Source organism: Dreissena polymorpha, chromosome 3 (assembly GCF_020536995.1).
Source record: "Dreissena polymorpha isolate Duluth1 chromosome 3, UMN_Dpol_1.0, whole genome shotgun sequence".
In the NCBI taxonomy this organism is placed as follows: Eukaryota; Metazoa; Mollusca; class Bivalvia; order Myida; family Dreissenidae; genus Dreissena; species Dreissena polymorpha.
Genome location: NC_068357.1, coordinates 110,950,594 through 110,972,970, shown reverse-complemented (window position 1 = coordinate 110,972,970; position 22,377 = coordinate 110,950,594). Strand labels below are relative to the sequence as shown.

Here is a 22,377-nt window from a genome sequence, read left to right as displayed (position 1 = left end):
TAAATGAGTGTCTGAGCAATGTGGATGAATGATTATATCGTATAAAACGAACATTTGTCTACACTTGAATTATGATTTATTTTTCAATATTTTATGCACGTAAGTTTAGCCTTAATGCGTTTTTATAAGCATTTATAGACAGTGTCCCTCCCCAAAATCAAGGAATTATTACTTGTCATTCATTTGTGTAATGGTATACAATAATTTTGTGGTAGAATATTTGAGAAAAACATAAGAAACGAAACTTGTCAGTGATGAAATTTTCCATATGGTTATGGAAATTACCATACGTCGGTTTCCGAAAAACAATACGTTACGGTTTCCAAAAATATGATGGTTGTGCCCAAAGATTTTGGTGTTAATGAACATAACTGGTTTATATTTAATAATTTCGATTCTCATTTGATTTATAGGTAATTTCAAGGCTGATAAACTTAAAATATGCAAGCTATTCTATCGTTTTGCATATGTCTGTCGATACATCTGTACAATCGTTAATTTCCGTAACCACTCGTTAAATTGTAGAAGACACAAGTTTAAATAACAAAAAATATGTTTTACACTAATATTCTACCTCTTTCTTGCTAAAAACTAATGCATGAATGATTTATAAGTAATATTGCATCTTTTTCAGCCAGGAACACTGTCTATGACCGCGAAAAAAAACATAACAAACATTTTGATTTGCGATATTTACTGTATAAATAGCTTGCATGCGGCATGGCATTGCATGTTCGACAAGATATATATCTCGACTTTATTTATTGGGTGATTTCGGACTGTTTCATCCAATCAGAAAATAGCTTTTAAACGTTATTTAGACCCATGATTAGCAAGATACACGTAATTAAGTTACGCATGCGCAATTAATTTCCCTCTATATTACATATAAAATAGTTGAAGTTCGGTATCAATTTTTACCATGATCAAGCGCATACCCACTATATCATCATACATCATTGGAAAGATAAATGCATAATTTAAAAAAAAATGGATGTCATTAAATTCTATGTGTGCTAACTCAAAATATTTACCTTAGAATAGGCACACAGATTTTGACAGCTGTGCAGACAACCGTTTTGGGCTCAAATAGTATGACCTACTTTCAAAGCCGGGAACCATCAACACAAAAAGAAGAGCACAAAAATGGCTTTGTTTCTTATTGCTTACAAATATACCTTCAATTTGATACCAAAACTAACCATTTGCAATGTATTTTACAATTCCTAGGCAGCATGCACTCAACAATGTGTGCTAAGTATCAAACTGACTGCATGTAACCCTAAAAACAGGAGTTCCGGTTTGGGGTTATGTGACCTAATTAAGTACGACTTTTTATACACTGCCAAATTGTGACATAACAAGTTGCCTCCCTTGTTGGTTCATGCTACTGTATTATTATGCCCCCTTCCAAGAAGGGAGGGTATATTGTTTCGCACATGTCGGTCCGTATGTCCGTCCACCAGATGGTTTCCGGATGATAACTCAAGAATGCTTATGCCTAGGATCATGAAACTTCATTGGTACATAGATCATGACTCGCATATGACCCATATTGATTTTGGGGTCACTAGGTCAAAGAGCAAGGTCACGGTGACCCGAAATAGTAAAATGGTTTCCTGATGATAACTCAAGAACGCTTATGCCTAGGTTCATGAAACTTCATAGATACATTGATCATGACTCGCAGATGCTTCCTATTGAATTTCAGGTCACTAGGTCAAAGGTCAAGGTCACGGTGACCCGCAATAGTAAAATTGTTTCCGGATGATAACTCAAGACTGCTTATGCCTAGGATCATGAAACTTCATAGGTCAATTGATCATGACTCACAGATGAACCCTATTGATTTTCAGGTCACTAGGTCAGAGGTCAAGGTCACGGTGACCCGAAATAGTAAAATGGTTTCCGGATGATAACTCAAGAACGCTTATGCCTAGGATCATGAAACTTCATAGATACATTGATCATGACTCGCAGATGACCCCTTTTGAGGTCACTAGGTCAAAGGTCAAGGTCACGGTGACCCGAAATTGTAAAATGGTTTCCGGATGATAACTCAATAACGCTTATGCCTAGGATCATGAAACTTCATAGATACATTGATCATGACTCGCAGATGATCCCTATTGGATTTTAGGTCACTAGGTCAAAGGTCAAGGTCACGGTGACCCGAAATCGTAAAACGGTTTCCGGATGATAACTCAAGAACGCTTATGCATAGGATCATGAAATTTCATAGATACATTGATCATGACTCGCAGATGACCTCTTTTGTGGTCACTAGGTAAAAGGTCAAGGTCACGGTGACCCGAAATAGTTAAATGGTTTCCGGATGATAACTCAAGAACGCTTATGCCTAGGATCATGAAACTTCATAGATACATTGATCATGACTCGCAGATGATCCCAATTGAATTTCATGTCACTAGGTCAAAGGTCAAGGTCACGGTGACCCGAAATAGTAAAATGGTTTTCGGATGATAACTCAACAACGTTTATGCCTAGGATCATGAAACTTCATAGGTACATTGATCATGACTCGCAGATGACCCCTAATGATTTTCAGGTCAATAGGTCAAAGGTCAAGGTCACAGTAACTCAGCTTTGAAAAATGGTTTCCGGATGATAACTCAAGAATGCTTACGCCTATGATCATGAAACTGCTTAGATACATTGATCATGACTCGCAGATGACCCCTATTGACTTTCAGGTCACTAGGTCAAAGGTCAAGGTCACGGTGACTTAACACAGTAAAATGGTTTCCGAATGAAAGCACAAGGAAGCTTACGCCTTGGATCATGAAATTTTATAGGTACATTGATCATGACTCGCAGATAACCCCTACTGATTTTCAGGTCACTAGGTCAAAGGTCAAGGTCTCAGTGCCACACAACGTATTCACACAATGGCTGCCACTACAACTGACAGCCCATATGGGGCATGCATGTTTTACAAACAGCCCTTGTTTCAAAAATGTTTTCATGTAGTATACTTATATTGATATTTACAAAATTGATGCAAATGAATGATAGACTTTACTGAAATCATTTTAATGATACTGAAATCATGACAGTGAATTAATACTGATAATTATTTAATATATTTTGCTTGATACAATCATGTACATCTATATCAAATGAGATCATACTGTAACTTCAGTGATGAATTTCAGTGAATTAAATTAAATCCAAAATATAAGTTACTCCTATATCTCTCCCGCAGCGCGCACACCAAAACATCCTGCTGTGTACCTATCCATATCCAGATAAAAAGATATGATACATAATTATGTATCATATTGTTCAGAGGTGATGATTTTACCTCTGTTGTATCAATGTATTGTTTGACTTCTTTAATCAGTGTGTTTAAAGAAATATAAACATAGCTCCAGGGTCTTTGCTTCAGGCAATGGATATTTCATATCCTGATCTCTTTTTCTAATGGATATTTCAACTAGTTCCTACATCCAATACAGTCAAATATATGTTAAGTAGTATTTGTACACATTGGTAGATTCAATTTGCACATCAAATATTATTTTTTAATTGTTAGCTCATCTTTTTTTTGAAAAAAAAAATATGAGCTATTGTCATCACCTTGGCGTCGGCGTCCGGTTAAGTTTTGCGTTTAGGTACACTTTTCTCATAAAGTATCAATGTTATTGCATTCAAACTTGGTACACTTACTAACTATCATGAGGGGACTGGGCAGGCAAAGGTAGATAATTCGGGCTTGCATTTTGACAGAATTATGTGCCCTTTTTATACTTAGAAAATTGAAAATTTTGGTAAAGTTTTGTGTCTAGGTCCATTTTATTCCTTAAGTATCAAAGCTATTGCTTTCATACTTGCAACACTTACTATCATAAGGGGACTGTGCAGGCAAAGTATTGTAACTCTGACTGGCATTTTGACAGAATTATATGCCCTTTTTATACTTAGAAAATTTAAAATTTGGTTAAGTTTTGTGTTAAGGTCCTCTTTTTTCCTAAAGTATCAAAGCCATTGCTTTCATACTTGCAACACTTACTAACTATCGTAAGGGGATTGTGCAGGCAAAGTTATGTAACTCTGACTGGCATTTTGACGGAATTATGTGCCCTTTTTATACTTAGAAAATTGAAAATTTGGTTAAGTTTCGTGTTTAGGTCCAATTTTTATCATAAACTATCAAATCCATTGCTTTCATACTTGCAACACTTACTAACTATCGTAAGGGGACTGTGCAGGCAAAGTTATGTAACTCTGACTTGCATTTCGACAGAATTATGTGCCCGTTTTATACTTAGAAAATTGAAAATTTGGTTTAGTTTTGTGTTTAGGTCTTTTTTTTCAAAGTATCAAAGCCATTGCTTTCATACTTGCAACACTTACTAACTATCGAAAGGGGACTGTGCAGGTAAAGTTATGTAACTCTGACTGGCATTTTGACGGAATTATGTGCCCTTTTTATACTAAGAAAATTGAAAATTTGGTTAAGTTTTGTGTTTAGGTCCAATTTTTATCATAAACTATCAAATCCATTGCTTTCATACTTGCAACACTTACTAACTATCGTAAGGGGACTGTGCAGGCAAAGTTATGTAACTCTGACTTGCATTTTGACAGAATTATGTGCCCTTTTTATACTCAGAAAATTGAAAATTTGGTTAAGTTTTGTGTTTAGGTCCACTTTTTTCCTATAGTATCAAAGACATTGCAACACTTACTAACTATCGTAAGGGGACTGTGCAGGCAATGTTATGTAACTCTGACTGGCATTTTGACGGAATTATGGGCCCCTTATACTTGAAAATTTGGTTAAGTTTTGTGTTTTGGTCCACTTTACCCCTAAAGTATCATAGATATTGCTTTTATACTTGGACCACTCGCAAACTTTCATAAGGGGACAGTAAAGGACAAGTTGCATAACTCTGGTTGTCATTTTTACCGAATTATGACCCTTTTTGACTTAGTAACTTTGAATATATGGTTACATTTTGTGTTTATATCCACTTTACTTGTAAAGTATCAAGGTTATTGCTTTTAAACTTTAAATACTTTCATGCTATCATGAGGGCACTGTACCTGGCAAGTTGAATTTTACCTTCACCTTCGAATGACCTCGACGCTCAAGGTCAAATTATTAAATTTTGCTAAAATTGCCATAACTTTTTTTATATAGATTATATTCGATTGATACTTTGACAAAAAAACTCTAACCTGACATACCACAATTGACCAATTGACTCCGTCCAAACCATCCGCCACGCCCCCCGAATCCCCCCCCGAATCCACCCTCAATCCCCCCATTATTTTTTTATATTAAAGATAATCTAATAAATGACCACCACACCCTCACACTATACCCCCACCCCAAATTTTTTATGCCCCCCGGTAGGGTGGCATATAGCAGTTGAACTGTCCGTCAGTGTCAGTCAGTTTGTCTGTCCGTCCGAAAAAAACTTAACATTGGCCATAACTTTTTCACTTTTTAAGATTGCAACTTAATATTTGGCATGCATGTGTATCTCATGGAGCTGCACATTTGAGTGGTAAAAGGTCAAGGTCAAGGTCATCCTTCAAGGTAAAATGTGATATTTATGGTGTCTGTCAGTCCGAAAACTTTAACATTGGCCATAACTTTTTCAATATTGAAGATAGCAACTTGGTATTTGGCATGCATGTGTATCTCATGGAGCTGCACATTTTGAGTGGTGGAAGTTTAAGGTCAAGGTCATCCTTCAAGGTAAAAAAATAGAATTCAAAGCGGCGTTGTCATGAAGCTACACATTTTGAGTGGTGGAACTGCAAGGTTTCTTATAGGATTTAATAGGATTTTTATATTTTGTGCAATAAAGGTATACCAAAACAAATTTATTAACATACTTTAATGCTTTGTTCAACATATAAGAAGAAAAAGGTTTTGCATAATACTCATTGAAACTTGAATGTGTATTTCATCAATACAAAATAAATATATATAGAGCCATCCATATTAATTGCTCTAAAATAATATATATCATTTATAAATAAAATCGTCAACATATGCTTTTTTATTAAACCAATTAAAATAATACTTTTATATATATATATATTTATATTTAACGATTCCTTGTTACGTATGTATCTTGTATGGTGGATTCACGTGATTCTCCTGTTCTTTTCCAGGAAAGCTGTAACCACTTTTCGCATGTCAACGTCAGTGTGGGAGCTGGTATTCAGTTTAATTATGAGCAGACGGTTAGTGGTCTGAACTTCCAGACGATTCCTGTGCTCTGTCACGATTAATTGTACTTGTGAGAACACTCTTTCAACAGCCTCTGTTGATAGTATCAACGTTTCATGAGTTGACAGAAGCTTGATCATGTTTGGAAACAGATTTCCAATTGATTCCTTTTTCGCCACAAGTTCCATCAGGATGACTTTGGGGAATTTCTTCTCAGCCACGAACTTTAAGATGTAAATCTGACCACTCTTTCAGCAGTTCTTCTTCTGGTGGCTGGAAGTGCCCAGCCAGCTTGAGTATTTCCTCTTCCCCGTGCATGGAGTTCTGGCCCTGTGGCACATAGGTCAGGTCTAATGCAGCCATCGCCGTTATCAATTCTGAGTGGTCCAGTCGTTCTTGCAGTTGCTCCAGGAGTACGTCAATGAAGCTTTCTTTAGCTTAATGGATCTTTTCGTTTAGCTTTTCCACAAGTGCTGGCACCTTGGACAAGAATGGTCCCGCTCTGGTTTTCATTCTTTCTTAATTCAGAACCGTGGATTCTATTTGCGGTTGGACTGCCGAGAGATCAACGTCATCCCGTTCAAACACAAGTGTTAAACGGGACAACACAGAGCAAATGTTACACAGAAGGCGATTGTAGAACAGCTTGTCGTACTGTTTCATTAATTTCAACAACACTCCCGCAGAAGCCCCGGCATTATCACCCAGCGCCTTGTCCCTGCCAGATGTGACGGTATTTTCCAGGTCCATGCATATACAGCTTCATTCAGCTTCCTGATTGATTGGATGGCATTCTCATGGCTCAGCCACCTGGTGTGCACCGCCTTTTTAACTGTTAAATTCTGTTTTTTGTCAAGGTCACCAAGTTCTCGCATAAGATCTTGAATTGCGTCCAAGCTTCCTGCCTTGATTGTACTGTAGTAGTAATATTTCCAAAGGGCAGTTAACAGTTCGTCCACTGAATCAATTGCCCTAACACTTCCAAATGCTTTTGACACTGCCAGTTGTATTCTGTGGTTCATGCAGTGCACGGGAATTACACGTGGATTGTCTCTGTTTAACTGCGCCACAACTCCGTTTTTTTCCCAACCATAACGGATGGCCCGTCGCTGGCAAACGACGTCATCTTTGCTAGATCAATGTTGGCCGTCTTCAGGTAGTACCTGATGGACGAATAGATGACGTCAGCAGTGCCATTCGGAAGCTGAACATCTTGCAGGAAGGCCAACTTACTGGCGCCATTGTCCACGTATTTCGTTACCATAGCAAGATGTTTTCTAGTGCTGACGTCAGTATATTCGTCCACCATCAATCCGTACACCTCGCTGTTTTGTACCCGCTGGCGAACGTCTTCTTCAACGGTTTCTGCCTGGCACTGCAGGAACTCGTTAACTATCCTCGGGCTTGTATATTGCGCATTTTTAGCTTTATTCAAGTACGAAAGGTTCGTAGCACCGAGCTCCACGAACAGGTCCACCAGCGGCTTGAACAGCGTTGTATGCGGCAGATTGTAATGAACAAGAAAGTACAACACTTTCTGGGCGTCGATCAGAGCCTTCGCCTCCTTCGTATCCATTTCCCTGCTGATCGCGTCGATCTGAGAAGATTTATTGAGCTCAGCAGAGACGCAAGACTGGTGCTGAGCCGATTCTTCGTGACTCGTAATGACGTCGAGACGTATTGATGTGCATCCTACTTTCGTCCACACAACATGGTTATTTCCGACAGACCTCCGTTTACACGACGGCATTTTCAGTCTTTAACAAATATTAGAAACACGCCTTTACAATTAAATAATAAATTGTCCAAATTAAACACGAGTCTTTTATATATTTATGTATTCCAAAATGCATTGATCAACACTTCTTTACAGACGTAGAGATGTGATTAAAGTCCGATTAAAAAGAAAATCTTTCGGTGCAGGGCGATCTGAAATGACATAATGGGGTATATTATAAAAGGGTTCGTATATTGAAGCCCTATACACTTGGCAGGTAAGTTACGATTTGACACGCATTTTAATACACGACCCCCTCTTCACACCTTTCATGTCGCCAGCTAAAGAGCCCGTATTTTTTTAAAGAAAAAAGTCCGTTTTTTGAAGCCCATCATGTGTTGGCAGGAAAGACATATATATGAATTGACAACGCATTATAATACACGGCCGCAATTTTCACACCTTTAAAATCTCTGGCTAGATAGTCCGTATATTTGGTTTATCTACTATGGTAAAGGTGTGTAAGGTAATTGCCATAGGTTATTACATAATTAACAATAAATCGTGCATTTACTCTGAATATAAGATTAAACACGAACATGTTTTGTCGACTGTACGTCGATACTTATGATAATTTTAACATGAAAACCTATCGAACACAGAAATTTGTGTTTGCATCGATCTAAGAACATGTTTCTTATGCGATGCGTATAAAGATTACTTCATTCTAATTGAGCCTGTTTTATACTCCCTCGCATATATGCTTTGGAGCAGTCAGACTAAAAATAAATCGAGCACTGTTATAGATTAAATCTACTTGATTAATGTAGTCGATTAGACGTTGACGTCTCTCGAGTAAATCAAGCACAGTCAGAGCGTCACAGACAATCAAGGAAGCTGATTTTGCGGACCAAGTTAGATCGTAAGGTAATAAAGGTGTTATGGATAAGGGCGCGTGGCGAAATTTGCCTTTCAAAAGAAGGGCGCGTGGCGAAATTTGCCTAAGAAAAGGGCAGAGTGGCGATCCGGGAGGGCGGCGTGGCTTTTCGCCACGCTAAAATGGCCTGGGAAAAACATTAGTCTCATTACATTCACATTTAATCACGCTTTATATATTGAGCTCTGATGATTTTTTTATATTTAAATATTGATCACACCAACAGTATTAATGTATATTTTGAAATAAAATGTTTGCGTAGTTAATTCAACTGAATTTTACATTTCTATATACCTTTTCTTTTTCTATTTTCAGAACTCATCATGATGATGTCTGTAAGAGTCCACCTATCAACTCAAGTGTGGTTAACCGTTAAAGCTGCCAGCTCCCTACCAATTGGAGCCACATTGTTTTTGTTTCTTTGTACTGTTGAATGTCAATAACAATTTCAAATAAAAATAACGCATATTAAACGCGCAGCGATTTATATTGACTTATTTATGTTGAAATCACCTACATTAAGTATCAACGTATTAATATATGACCATTCATTGTACACAAATTTCTTGCTGTCGCCGCTCCTCATCTTCTCCGCATTTGTTTTGGGGAAAAAAGTCCCCCCCCAGCACGACTGATGCCTTACCCGGTAAAAACAATAACGAATGGGGTCGGGATGAAGGACCCCATTAGCTGTTTTTCGCATAAAATGTGTAAATGTCACAATTATAGTCATTGGGTTCCGTCATTCAGATAAAGTTAACATGGAATTTGCAAGTTGATCTATTTAAGTGAAATAATTTGTGTAAACATATGGTGTTGGTGGGTGTATGATTTTTAAACAAGACATGTGAATTTAAAAATCTGGCTTAAAACTTTTCGGGAAAAGTATTGTGTTTTTTTTAAATTTAGATAACGCACTATTCATAACTGAATCGTTGTTAATACTAATAATATTATTTGTGTACATATGTCGCATAGGCGAGTTTCCTTTGAGATTTAATGTCGGATCAAACGGAATTGGATCGCTGCTTCTAACTGTGAAATATTTTCGTCCTTTTCTTTTATTTCAGATTTCACTGGACTACAAACATGGTCAGTCAGTACTTGATACAACAATATAACAATTTAATTATCAGCACAGAACAAAACAAATATTTTATTAGAATTACACATATTATATATACTGGTACTTGGTTTTCATGAGAAGTTAGTAGTTAATAATATGTATTTGGATCTTTCTTCTAAATAAAACAAACATTAAAGTAAAAGTGATATTTGTCTTCTAAATCGTTAAGATTAATTTAAGCATTAATTATTTTGTTTCTGCTAATGTTATAATGTCTTCCAGTTTCAATTAACAACTTATGTGATGAAAGGCGTATTTAAGCAATAATATTTAAATGTGTTTTTTTAATTGTCAATAACATCTAAATTTCAGAGACCTTTCAAATACAGGTTTGAGCTCTTTGTAAACTAGTAATTAGGTTGATAAATCAAGATTAACAAGTGATATTATCGTATGCTTTAAAATCTTCGGCTTTAACTCTTTAAGTTCTCAGTAATCCGTTTTGAAATAGAGTCCCCCATTATTAAAGACGGTGCTAATTAATCGTGGAAGATAGAAGATATTAAGCGCGTTACGAACTGATTGTGTCAAGTTTACATGTACTTGAGAAACTGTGTGATCGGGCTAGATTTTTGAAGGTGTTGATTACTATTTCTTATGAATGGTTGACTTTGTATTATTGTGCACAAGAATGACAAGAAATAAAATCAAGAAATTAACAGCAAAACTCCAACACAGCTAGCTATTCGATGTAACGCTGTAAGGTCGGGTGGTAGAGCATATGTGACAGGAGGCAATTTTCTTTTCACATAAAACACATAGACATCCAAATCAATAAAAAATATTTTTGCGAAAATGAAATACAATGATGCATCATCATATTAATTCAGTACGGATGCTAACAAGTATTGCGATGTCAAATACTTTTAATAATTTTTTTAAAGGTACCGTAGTGCACATACAATTGTATATATGATTAAAACATGTGCCATTTAATAAGATATAATAAAGGTAGTTTATTTAAAATACATACAATAAAATGTACAAAACCACTCAATTTGAGTTACAAGAGACTATGGACCGATTTATCGTGATATAAATATCATTAAACCATTTAAAAAGGTACAGTAAAGGTACAGATAGTTACACGTGTAAAAGTATCATTTATATAAAACAGTGTTTTCGATGTATTCAAATGTCATTGCAGTCTTTAATCATTTAAATCAGTTAAATCATTTATTGATGGAGTTAAATGAAATTTAAACTAGTGACCTGAAAATCAATATGGGTCATCTGCCAGTCATGATCAATGTACCTATGAAGTTTCATGATCCTAGGTCTAACCGTTCTTGAGTTATCATCCGGAAACCATCTTAATAACGTCAATTTGTTATTCTTACAAAACAATAATATTAGTGTTGAAGCATTATATTAGCAAGAACACGTTGACAAACGAAAGCTACCTTCATATAGATTAGGACCCTTTCCTTCAAAAGCTAACGCACTATCACTTGCCATTGCTTGCTGTTGACGTAAACAGCGTATTTTGACCGCGAAGTTAGTGACAGTTATACTCGGCATTTAAAATAAACGAAGACAAGCGTTACGAATGCTTTTAAATTTCGATTGATGAAGACCCCTTAAAGAATGCATATCATTTACATTTTCTAACTCGGGAGTGTTATTTTACTTGTTTTAACAAGCGCATGCGTCAAGGAACACATCTGAAATTTTTCGAAGGGATAAATTTTTTATGTTTTATAAATTTTTAAGTGTTTATAAGGAAAATTTTGATTGAAATCATAACTAAAAGCTGTAGGATCCGCGTGTGGTGTGAACTGGATACTTTTTACCGAGGAATTTATTAAACTTTGAATTTTAACTGTGTCGCGGCGTTGAAAACAGTGTAGCCTTGTTTACATTTAAGAGGATAAAACATTGTAAATTTATGTGTAATTTCTAAAGTTTTATTAACTATAAACAGTGGAAATACACTATATTAAGTGTTTGTGAGATATATGGATTGTCTAGAAGGTAAAACTTTTGACTTTTGAAGTTTTGATGAGTTTAAAACCTACCTGTGCTACCTGAATCGTAGCTTTTAATAGTAAAGGTCACGGACTTGTATTACACTGTATATTCTTTCGAGAGCAGTCAGTGTATACCTGTCCATAAAGTCGGCGGCTTTGTCACGCATGACTGGAGCGCGGCGCATTATACTTAAGTATACTTGGATCAAGAACAAACATTCAATATGGCAGCGCCCATGAAATTTATTTCTTTGTTGACATTCATTTATTGTTACCTTCAACGCCCATCCAATGTCAAAGATGTCACCAGAATTCAATACATAGGTAACACAACGGGATCAGACAATGCGTGCCAGCTGAATTGCCCGACTAGGGAGGAGAAATGGTACAAAATTGCCCCAAATTCGGACTGTATAAACATTCATTGTACAATTTACTATCATATTAAACATACACAATGTGTTCAATCAATGCCAGTCAACTTCAACCAATATTACACATGGTATCTTCTTTTGTTAAGTGGGAATATTGCACTCAACCCGGGTTCCACAAAAGACTTATGTGGTAAATGCAACAAAACAGTGGCTTCTAACGCAAGAGCGCTACAATGTGAGGCTTGCTACAAATGGATTCACATCCGCTGTGCTAACGTTACCCCTAAAGAGTACAAAAGGCTTGGGAACAGCCCTTAACATTGGACGTGTAATACATTTGAAAATTTTCATTTCTCGGACTCCTTTTTTCTAGATACAAGTAACTTCAGCATATCTACAGGGTCGTCGGTTTCTTTTGCCTCTGATGCGACACCTGACGATGATCTTAACGATAATGACATTTTCGAAGAACTACACCAACTCCGAAGGAAACAACCAAACAAATTTCTGTCAACATATTTGAACATTAATAGTTTGCGGAACAAATTTTGTCACATAAAAGAACTTCTATTGAAAAATTCTGTTGACGTATTGTTTATCTCTGAAATCAAACTTGACGATAGTTTTGTTGATGCACAATTTTAAGTTGATAACAACTTCTGGAGGGCGGACAGAAATGCACATGGTAGAGGAGTAGCAGCCTACCTCAGATCAGACCTGGCTGGAGACAGGAAGCAACTCTTGAATTCAAGGCCGTAGAATCCATCTGCATTGAAGTAATACTCGAACGATTACAATGGCTGATATTGGGCTTGTATCACCCGCCCAGCTTAAAAGACACTGACTCATTTGAAGACCTCTACAAGTGTTACGATAAAATCACTACACACTATGATAACTATATCTTTCTTGAAGATCTGAACTATGATTGCCTTATTAAAGAGAAATGTACTAATATTACTGAACTATGTGACATTTTTGACCTTACAAATATGCTGAATTCACCTACATGTTATACTTCAAATCATGAGCCTAGTCTTCTTGATGTAATACATACTAACTTGCCGAATAAATGTTCAAACATATTGAATTTTAATTACAGTATTAGTGACTGCCACAGTATGATGTTTTATTTTAAATTTAACTGTCCCAACAAATAAAGCTAGGTGGATTAGCTATAGAAGTTTTAAGAAATTTGATGTAAACAATTTTTTAAATGATTTTACAAATTTAGACTTATTATTTATTAAAACAGAGGAAAATCTGGATGTAGTTTCTGAAATTTTTTCTACACTACTGACTGAAACCTTTTATAACCATGCCCCAATTAAGCAAAGAAAGAAGCATCTTCAACCTGCCCCTTATATGAACTCTACTTTGAGGAAAGCTATATATCAGAAAAAATGATGTTTAATAAGTATTTAAGAAACAAAAATGCTGTAAATTGGAAAAACTATAGAGAAGCAAGGAATTTTGTAACTAAAATTAAGAAACAATCTGTTTAAAAATTATGTTCTGGATAGATGTGTAGGAGGTTGTAAGCAGTCTGATTTTTGGAAAACTATAAAGCCTTTTTTAACAAAAAGGGTTCTACTTTTAAAAAGAATTTTATACTTAGTGAGAATGATGTTTTGATATCTGACCAGGAAGAGATAAGCAAATTTTTCAATGACTTTTACATAAATGTTACAAAATATAGGTGATAGCAATGTATCATGTGATGAAAATCATATCAGTGTAAACAAAATAAAGGAAAATACCAGTACATGTATTACAGATGATAAGTTAGTTTTTAAGCCTGTTTCTGAAAATTTTGTTAGGAAACAAATAGAAAAAAATGAGTACTAAAAAGGCAACCGGGTGTGATAATATCTCAGTTAAAATGCTTAAAATAGCTTCAACTGTTGTTACCCAACCACTTACAGATATGATAAATAGATGTATAGATCAATCAATTTTTCTAGATAACATGAAAAAAGCTCAAGTTGTACCTATTCATAAGAAAAACAGTATTTTAGATAAACGTAACTACAGACCAGTGAGTCTTTTACCTGTAATGTCAAAGGTATTTAAGAGAGCCATCTATGAGCAATTGATGTCACATTTTGATAATGTTTTTAACCTTTTTCTAAGTTCATTTAAGCCCGGTTATGGATGCAATACTGCTCTACTGAAAATTGTTGAAGACTAGAAATACTTCTTGGACAAAAATCAGTATCTGGCAGCAATTCTGATAGATCTCTAAGAAGCCTTTGACTGTTTGCCACATGATTTATTGTTATTAAAAATGAAATTCTATGGTATTTCTGATCAGTCTTTGAATCTTATTGAAAGTAATTTATCTAATAGGAAACAATGTGTTAAGATAAAAAATATATGTAGTAACTATCTAGGTATCATATAAAGTGTTCCACAAGGTTCCTTACTTGGACCTATTCTTTTCAACATATTCATTAGTGACATTTATTTTATTAACAAAAGCCAATTATACAACTATGCAGATGACATTACTCTTTCTTACTCTAGTTCCTGTGTTACAGATTTAGATAATACATTAGAAACAGATAGCTTAACTCTTATAGACTGATTCTCAAAAAATCATATGCAGGCAAACCCAGAGAAATTTCAGGCAATAGCTCTTGGGAAGAAAACCCACTAACAGAAAATTAACTTTAAATTTAATAATATAGAAATAACATGTGAAGATGAAGTAAAATTACTTAGTTTTTATCTAAATTTTATGTTAAATGTCAATTCTCATGTATCAAGTATTTGAAATGAAGCTTCTAGACAGCTGAATGTATTGAAACGGATTGGTAGACATCTGAATAGATTAAGCAGACTCACTATATATTACTCTTTTGTTATGTCAAACTTTAACTATTGTCCTCTGACTTGGCACTTTACCAATGAATCTAATACTAGAAAGATAGAGAAAATACAAGAAAGAGCTCTGAGATTCATATATGATGATTTCTGTAGCAGCCATGATGAATTACTTGAAAAATCTGGTCTTATCTCACTGAAAGTTAAAAGGTTAAGATCTATTGCCTTAGAAACATATAAAATTCTTAATAAAATGTCCCCAGAGTATCTACATGATTTATTGCATCTAACAAATGTTAATTATGATTTTAGGCACTCTAATACTGTTGAGATACACCTACCAAGGACAGAAAGATATGGTAAGAAATCTTTTAGGTATGCTGCTGCCAAACTATGGAATGACCTTCCGGAAAACTTCAGGAAAGCATCCTCTGTTAACCATTTCCGATCTCTAGTAAATACTTGGCATGGAGAAAACTGCTCTTGTTCCTCGTGCAATGTCACATAATTGTCTTTTCAATAGCCTTGGCCGCGATATACCTGGATTTTATTTCGTTATTTTGCCATGTTATGTTGCGAACTTTCCTATGTTATATTGTTTTCTGTTGCTCTAGTTTATAGTACATAGATAGCTTAGCAAAGTCTAGAACGATTAGTTGCATGCTCATAATACTTTATTAGTCTGCAATGCTTTAAATGCTTTACATGTGCTTGATTATATGTGCTAAATACTAGTCTATCATATGCGCTAAGTCATACTTGTACTAGTCTATGTCTTTTTTGAATGTCCGGTTTAAACAATGTGCTATCCTTGCGTAAAGTGCATAAATTTAATTATATTTATACTCTGTCATGTGAGGTACCTGCTGCTTAGTTCCTCACAAATCTAATTTGTGGGGATAGTCGATCTCTTACTAAATTTTTTACATGTCGCACTGTTGTGTCTAATTCGTCTTTCAGTGTTTTTACTCTCTTTCTTTTATGGCGGTTTTAGACATTTTGTCAAGATCAGCAGCTACATCACAAGTTTTAACTCTGTAATACTTGTATAGTGTTTGTAGGTCAGGTTTTATATGTTAAATGTATCTATATCCTACATAGTACCTTACCTCTTTGATGTACTACAATAGCATTATACTAACATATATATATATAATAGTGAATGTGAAAATACATGCATTATTTAGTGTGTTTGTCTTAACATTAACTTATCAGTGATCTTAACATGCTTTATGTGTATGAATTTACCCGTAAGTCGGTTAATAAAAAGCTCATTAGAGCTTATGTTACCTGTTTGTGTATCCGACTTTGTAAATAAAATTTACTTGACTTGACATTGATTGATAAATGTAAAAATTGGATCTAAAATGCTCCAGTAAAACAAAAACATGAGTTTTAATTCCCTTTTATTATTGTTTAAGGATGTTCGATCGTTTTGTGAAAATTTTCAAAATATCCGGAATGCTATAATTTTTTGTATGGTGATTAATGAATCTGTATCTGAAATTAATATAAAATAAAAAAGAGAGGTCACCGTGAATAATTTTGAGATAACGAAGGTTTTTAAATGCCATGTGCGTTTGAAAAAAGGTCATTTTTGCGGGGCATAAATTTGGGGGTACGGTAAAATGTTTTTGTGTAATACATTTAAAATGGCATAATAGTATTGAGATTGCATTAGATTAGCAACTGTAACATGTGTATTATCATAGTGAACAGTTTTAAAACCAAAAATTATGGAAATCGTAAAAAATAATGAGAAATAAGTATGACTAGTTTTTTGTTTGTTTTGAATTTTTTATTGCACAGTTCAAAATAGATAACATGCAACACAGATACATATTTCTGTTGATGTAATATTCATATTCATTTGAAGTTCTCAATAATTAAAGTAAACTAGCTAAGCATTAAAATGAAGTAAAGAAATTGATAGGTCACCGTGGATTTTTTTTTGCTATAGACATTTTAATATGGACGTAATTTCAAAAATACAATGACTAACATTGTAATAGTAATTAAAACATATCTATATAATAACTGCTCCATAACAATCAAATTATCAACTGAAATGTGATACACGTAGAAATATTTATAATGTATATTGTTATGAAAATATTTCAGATGTAACAACTGTAAAAACATTGTTGATGTTCAAATAAACATCTTAAATTACCCCACCCACCTGTTACCCATGTTGTTGGTTGTAAATTGAGCATATGTATTAGGTATTTTAAAATTATTTTTAAAACTGTGTGATGTGTATTTTAAGACAAGAGGCCATGATGGCCCTGTATCGCTCCACTGCTGAGAAAAAGACTGAAACAAATATTCTCCGCATGTGCAGATACTTAAATATAGGCCCTATTTAAGCATATGTACAATTTTGTGACCACCTTGGCTGGGTCAAATTTAACCCCAGGGGCATAATTTGAGCAAACTTTGTAGAGGACTACTATATCTCACTCCACACAAAATGTGGTGGCCCTAAGTCTTAGATGTAGAGTTAAGGACAAGAATATTTTTAAAGTTTTCATAAAATAAGCAAGATACAAGCGTATATAATGTTCAATTTTGTGACCTGCGGGTCAGGGTCAAATTTGACCCAAAGTAACAAACTTGGTAGATGACTATAAGATGTTCCTGCATACCAAATTTGGTAGCCATAGTCAGAATGGTTTTCGACAAGCGTTTATTAAATTTTGTGACCCCCCGCGGCAGGGTCAAAGTTGACCCCAGAGGCATTATTTGAACAAATTTGGTAGAGGTTTATAAGATGTCACTACATACCAAATTTGGTAGCCCTAGGCCCAATAGATATGGACAATTTTTTTTCACAAATAAAGCACTTTATAAGCATATGTTCAGTTTTGTGACCCCCGGGGCAGTTTCAAATTTAACCCAAGGGGCATAATTTGAACAAACTTGGTAGAGAACTATTACATGTCATTACATACCAAATTTGGTAGCCCTATGCCATACTAATATGAACAAGAAGATTTTTAAAGTTTTCACAAAAAATGCCTAATATAAGCATATGTTCAATTTTGTGACCCTCAGGGCAGGGTCAAACTTGACCCTAGGGGCATAATTTGAACAAACTTGGTAGAGGACTATAAGATGCCACTACATACCAAATTTGGAAGCCCAAGGCCCAATGGTTATGGACGAAAAAATATGTGAAGTTTTCACAAAATAGACCCTATATAAGCATATGTTCAATTTTGTGACCCCGGGGCAGGATCAAATTTGACCCCAGGGGCATAATTTGAACAACGTTGAAAGAGGAACATTCCTGAGAAATTTCATCACAATTGGACCAGTAGTTTAGGAGAAGAAGATGTTTAAAGGAAACGTTCAGGCACGCACGCACGACGGACACAGAATCATAACATAAGCCCCGCTGGCCTTTGGCCAGTGAAGCTTAAAACAACAAAGAATACAATAAGCTGGGCAATTATGTTTCACACACCATCTGTGGTTTAATGCACTGCCAAAAATATCTTACAACTTAGGTGAAACATGAGAAATACAACTGACATAAGAATCACAACTACGTTCGTCATCGAGAAGGAAAAACAATGATGTAACAGCTATTAGATTTCATAGCTTATCTATATACAAGATATATATATTGGTTAGATGTCAGGCAACAAATAACTCGCTATTGTACATATTATTTTCTCTGATTTTGTTACTCTGATTTGTCCGTTTGTAACCTCTGAAAGGGGGCTCCTCAAACCACTCAGTCCGTTTCTTTTTGATACAGGACTCAAATGTTTAAGTTGAAATCCACTTCCTGCAACTTTCCTTGCAACACCTTGACTTATAACTTTTGTATCAATTATGGTTTGTAAAGATTTGATGTTGGAAGCAACATTTAGTTACACATTGTATGTTAACACTGCTCGGTAAAAGCTGAATGAATATTTGTTAACAATTTTTGGTCAAGAGGAACAGAGTTCACTAACTTTTGTAAAGCTAAAATATCCTGTATAGCGCCATGTGCCATGTATAATTCACCAATGACTTCTTTAACTAAATGTTCCCGCTAATATGATTTCATATTTGGTAATATTTCCTTTAACATTTTTAAGTATCTAAAAAGCCACAAATATTTTGCTGAAACTCAAACATTTTTCAACAAGTATGGATAGCACGGAGCAACACTTTACAATCAAAAGACTCTATATTATGCCCAACTAAAATAATTGGTGAACATTTCTGTAAGAATGTTATAAAACTTTTCAATGCAGATTTGATGGGGACAGCTGTTACTGTTTGTCTCTTGACAAGCATAGAGTCGCTAACAACTGTCACTCCAGTTTCTTCTGACGCTTGCAAGGAAATCTTCTGAACAGTTGAATGCACTGCAGCTATCTGAATTATGTGAGAAGTGTGCTCTGAAAAAACAAAACAAAAATTTTAAATAGAAATTGCACAAAATCCATTTTAGCCCCGTTAATCACAGAGCCCTGGGTCGCTCCCCCAAGTACAATGTAAACTTCTTAAAATACATTTGAAGTGTTTACAATAAATATAAAAGGGAAAAACATTGCCCCCCACCAGGACAGGACTTTTTTTGAAGCTTAATGTGAACAATCGTAGAAGAGGTTCCTTCACATTCATTCTCTATGCATTGTGGTTTAAGAGAATTTTCAGTTGAAGGGTTATTGATCGGAAACAATTTTCACACTTATTGTGACCTTTGACTAAGTGACCATAATTTAAATGGGGGTTATATACTGTCCAATCCCTATGCACATGGAGAGTAAAAAGCCAATCAGTGAAAAAGTTGACAAATTATTGATCGGAAACTTAATGATCTACCCACAGACAAACATCCAGCAAAACAATATTAACTCTCTCTTCCAAGGGGGGCATAATAACTGTTATTATGAAAATTGAAACGCTCTTTTCTTCCATTCATGGATATATCAAAGTAAGTTGTAGGCATCTAATGATCTTATGTATTCATAAATCTGAAGAAGCGAAGAGAATAGTGTTTAAATTCTTAAACGATGCACAATAATATACTAAAGCCAGTTGTGGGTAATGTAAAATTGCATCATCTAAGTGGTATTTACTATCATTTTATCAATAAAGATTGAGAATGATGTATTATATGAAAGCAAAATGAGAAATTAGTCTGAACATAACTCTTGTTGCAATTCAATCATATGCTAGGTTGACCAACAATTCACACGATATCTCTGACACATTGAGTTACTCAGCAGTAGCAGGTTGAATTATGTTATACATGTAAGTAAATATGTATATTTTTTAATAGAAGTTCAACTTTGGAGATTTAGAGTACCTAAATACCTGAATTGGACCAAGATAAACTTCTGTATGTGCAACACTGTGAATAAGGAATATGTTAAAAATAAACTTTACCTAACCCTCTTGTTTCCAAATCAAAGAAAACAAATTCCTTCCCAGTAGTGTCTAGCCCTGCTGGACCAGGCTTGGGTATAGGTGGGGGTATAGTTGTAACTTCAACGTCTTGGTCCTCTATGTTTGAACTGTATGTTGGTCCCGCTTGTACTTCTTGCACTGTCCTTTGAATGCCTGAACAGAAAAACAGAATTTCAAATTGGAAAATTTGCTTGCACCTTCATGGGTTATCTCCGATTTTTATTTAAAGAAATAATTACACAGCACATTAATGCTTTTACAATAATCAATTTACAAACATTAGCATATGCTTTTAAATGATACTACTACTTTGCATATATAATTGATGGATCTATTGATACAATCTACAACAAGAAATGTGTCCACACGACACGGATGCCCCAAACTCCAACTTTGTAACTATATAAAAAATAATCCATCAGGGCTTTCCTTTGACCCGAGCTCCCGGGTTTTGACGCTTGAATATTACAGAAGACCCCTTTTTGACTCTTGAGAAAATTACGTCATGCGTCACATTTGACCCGGGGGAATATACCGACTTGCGTCAACGAGATCAAAAGTTGTTAAGACTAAGCGATAATTGGACCATACAATTGTAAGAAACCCAGTTTGGTGAAGATCGGATGAAAACTACTTGAATTAGAGAGCAGGCACGAAAAGTGTGAGGGACTGACCGACCCACGGACAGTGCGAAAACTATGTCGCCAATTGGGGGCATACAAATGAAGAATACTGTGTTTTAAATATAAAATGCCCATAATTAAAAATACCGTTCGAGTTTTAAGTCTTATGCGTCACTGTTTTGCTGCACGAGTAACAGTTATAGCCTTTCTTTTTTTGTGCTGAAGGTCATGGAGAAGGGCCAGTTTCGATGTGAAAGTCCCAGGTGAAACACCCAGTTTTTGATTTACCTGAAACAGATTGCAGTAAATGACAGAACAGTTGACAATGCACAATGCTAGAATATGCTTATGCGGAATAAATTAATATGAAATAATGTCACTAATTTACAAAAGTTACAACATTTTATAAGACCTAGTGATCTACATACACACAAATAATAATTAATTCAAGCCCTTTATTTTCAAAACCAATACGTATTTGACAAATTGAGAATATTTATGTTTTGTAAACTTGTAAAATTTCATATTTATTACCGGTATTAATAACTAGGACTGCAGGAAGAAAATAAACTTATGTCACTTTAAAATATACATGTTTAACTAAGGACAACCATTCACATTCTACTGTAATTGTGTTTACTGGCAGTAAATCAGACAACATATGAAGGAAAAATATAGCAAGTACAATATAAAAAATGTATGCATGTAGACTACACGCGAATTACTTAGAGATAACTATCTGAATGTATTCAAAAGTATCAGTAATTTAGACAATAAATCATGATATAATGCACCAATGTACCAAAAAGACAAAGAAGTCTTACCCAAATGCAAGCTTTGTGATCATGTCATAAACTCTGCCATGTTTCCGTCCAGTAGCCACATTATTTACTGCACCACAATTGCTAAACTGTATGTCCAAAACACATGCCTGTCCGAAATCCCTGCTTTCTACAGTGTTAAGTAAATTCAAGGGCACTTGACAAGCACTGCATGCTAAAAGCGATTCGGTCAATGTGTCGAGTTCAACGACACGTCTACCAATTTTATATCCAACTAGCATCGCTGTTGTCACATGTGGTCACGCTTACCGACGAACCGATAGAAAAATCGTCAAAATAACAGTGGTCATACCGGAAATCCTGATTGTCGGTGGAAATAGTCTTTCTATTGAAATC

General features: G+C 35.0%; 1 long non-coding RNA gene across 1 annotated transcript; it reads right to left on the bottom strand.

Moving 5' to 3' along the window:
- Window positions 1-17,315: 17,315 nt before the first annotated feature.
- Window positions 17,316-22,171, bottom strand: LOC127871018 (uncharacterized). Its single transcript, XR_008045040.1, has 4 exons — window positions 22,024-22,171; window positions 21,347-21,487; window positions 20,556-20,729; window positions 17,316-19,561 (listed from the first exon to the last, which is right to left on the bottom strand). It is a non-coding gene; the product is annotated as an uncharacterized LOC127871018 (long non-coding RNA).
- Between the last annotated feature and the right edge of the window lie 206 nt (window positions 22,172-22,377).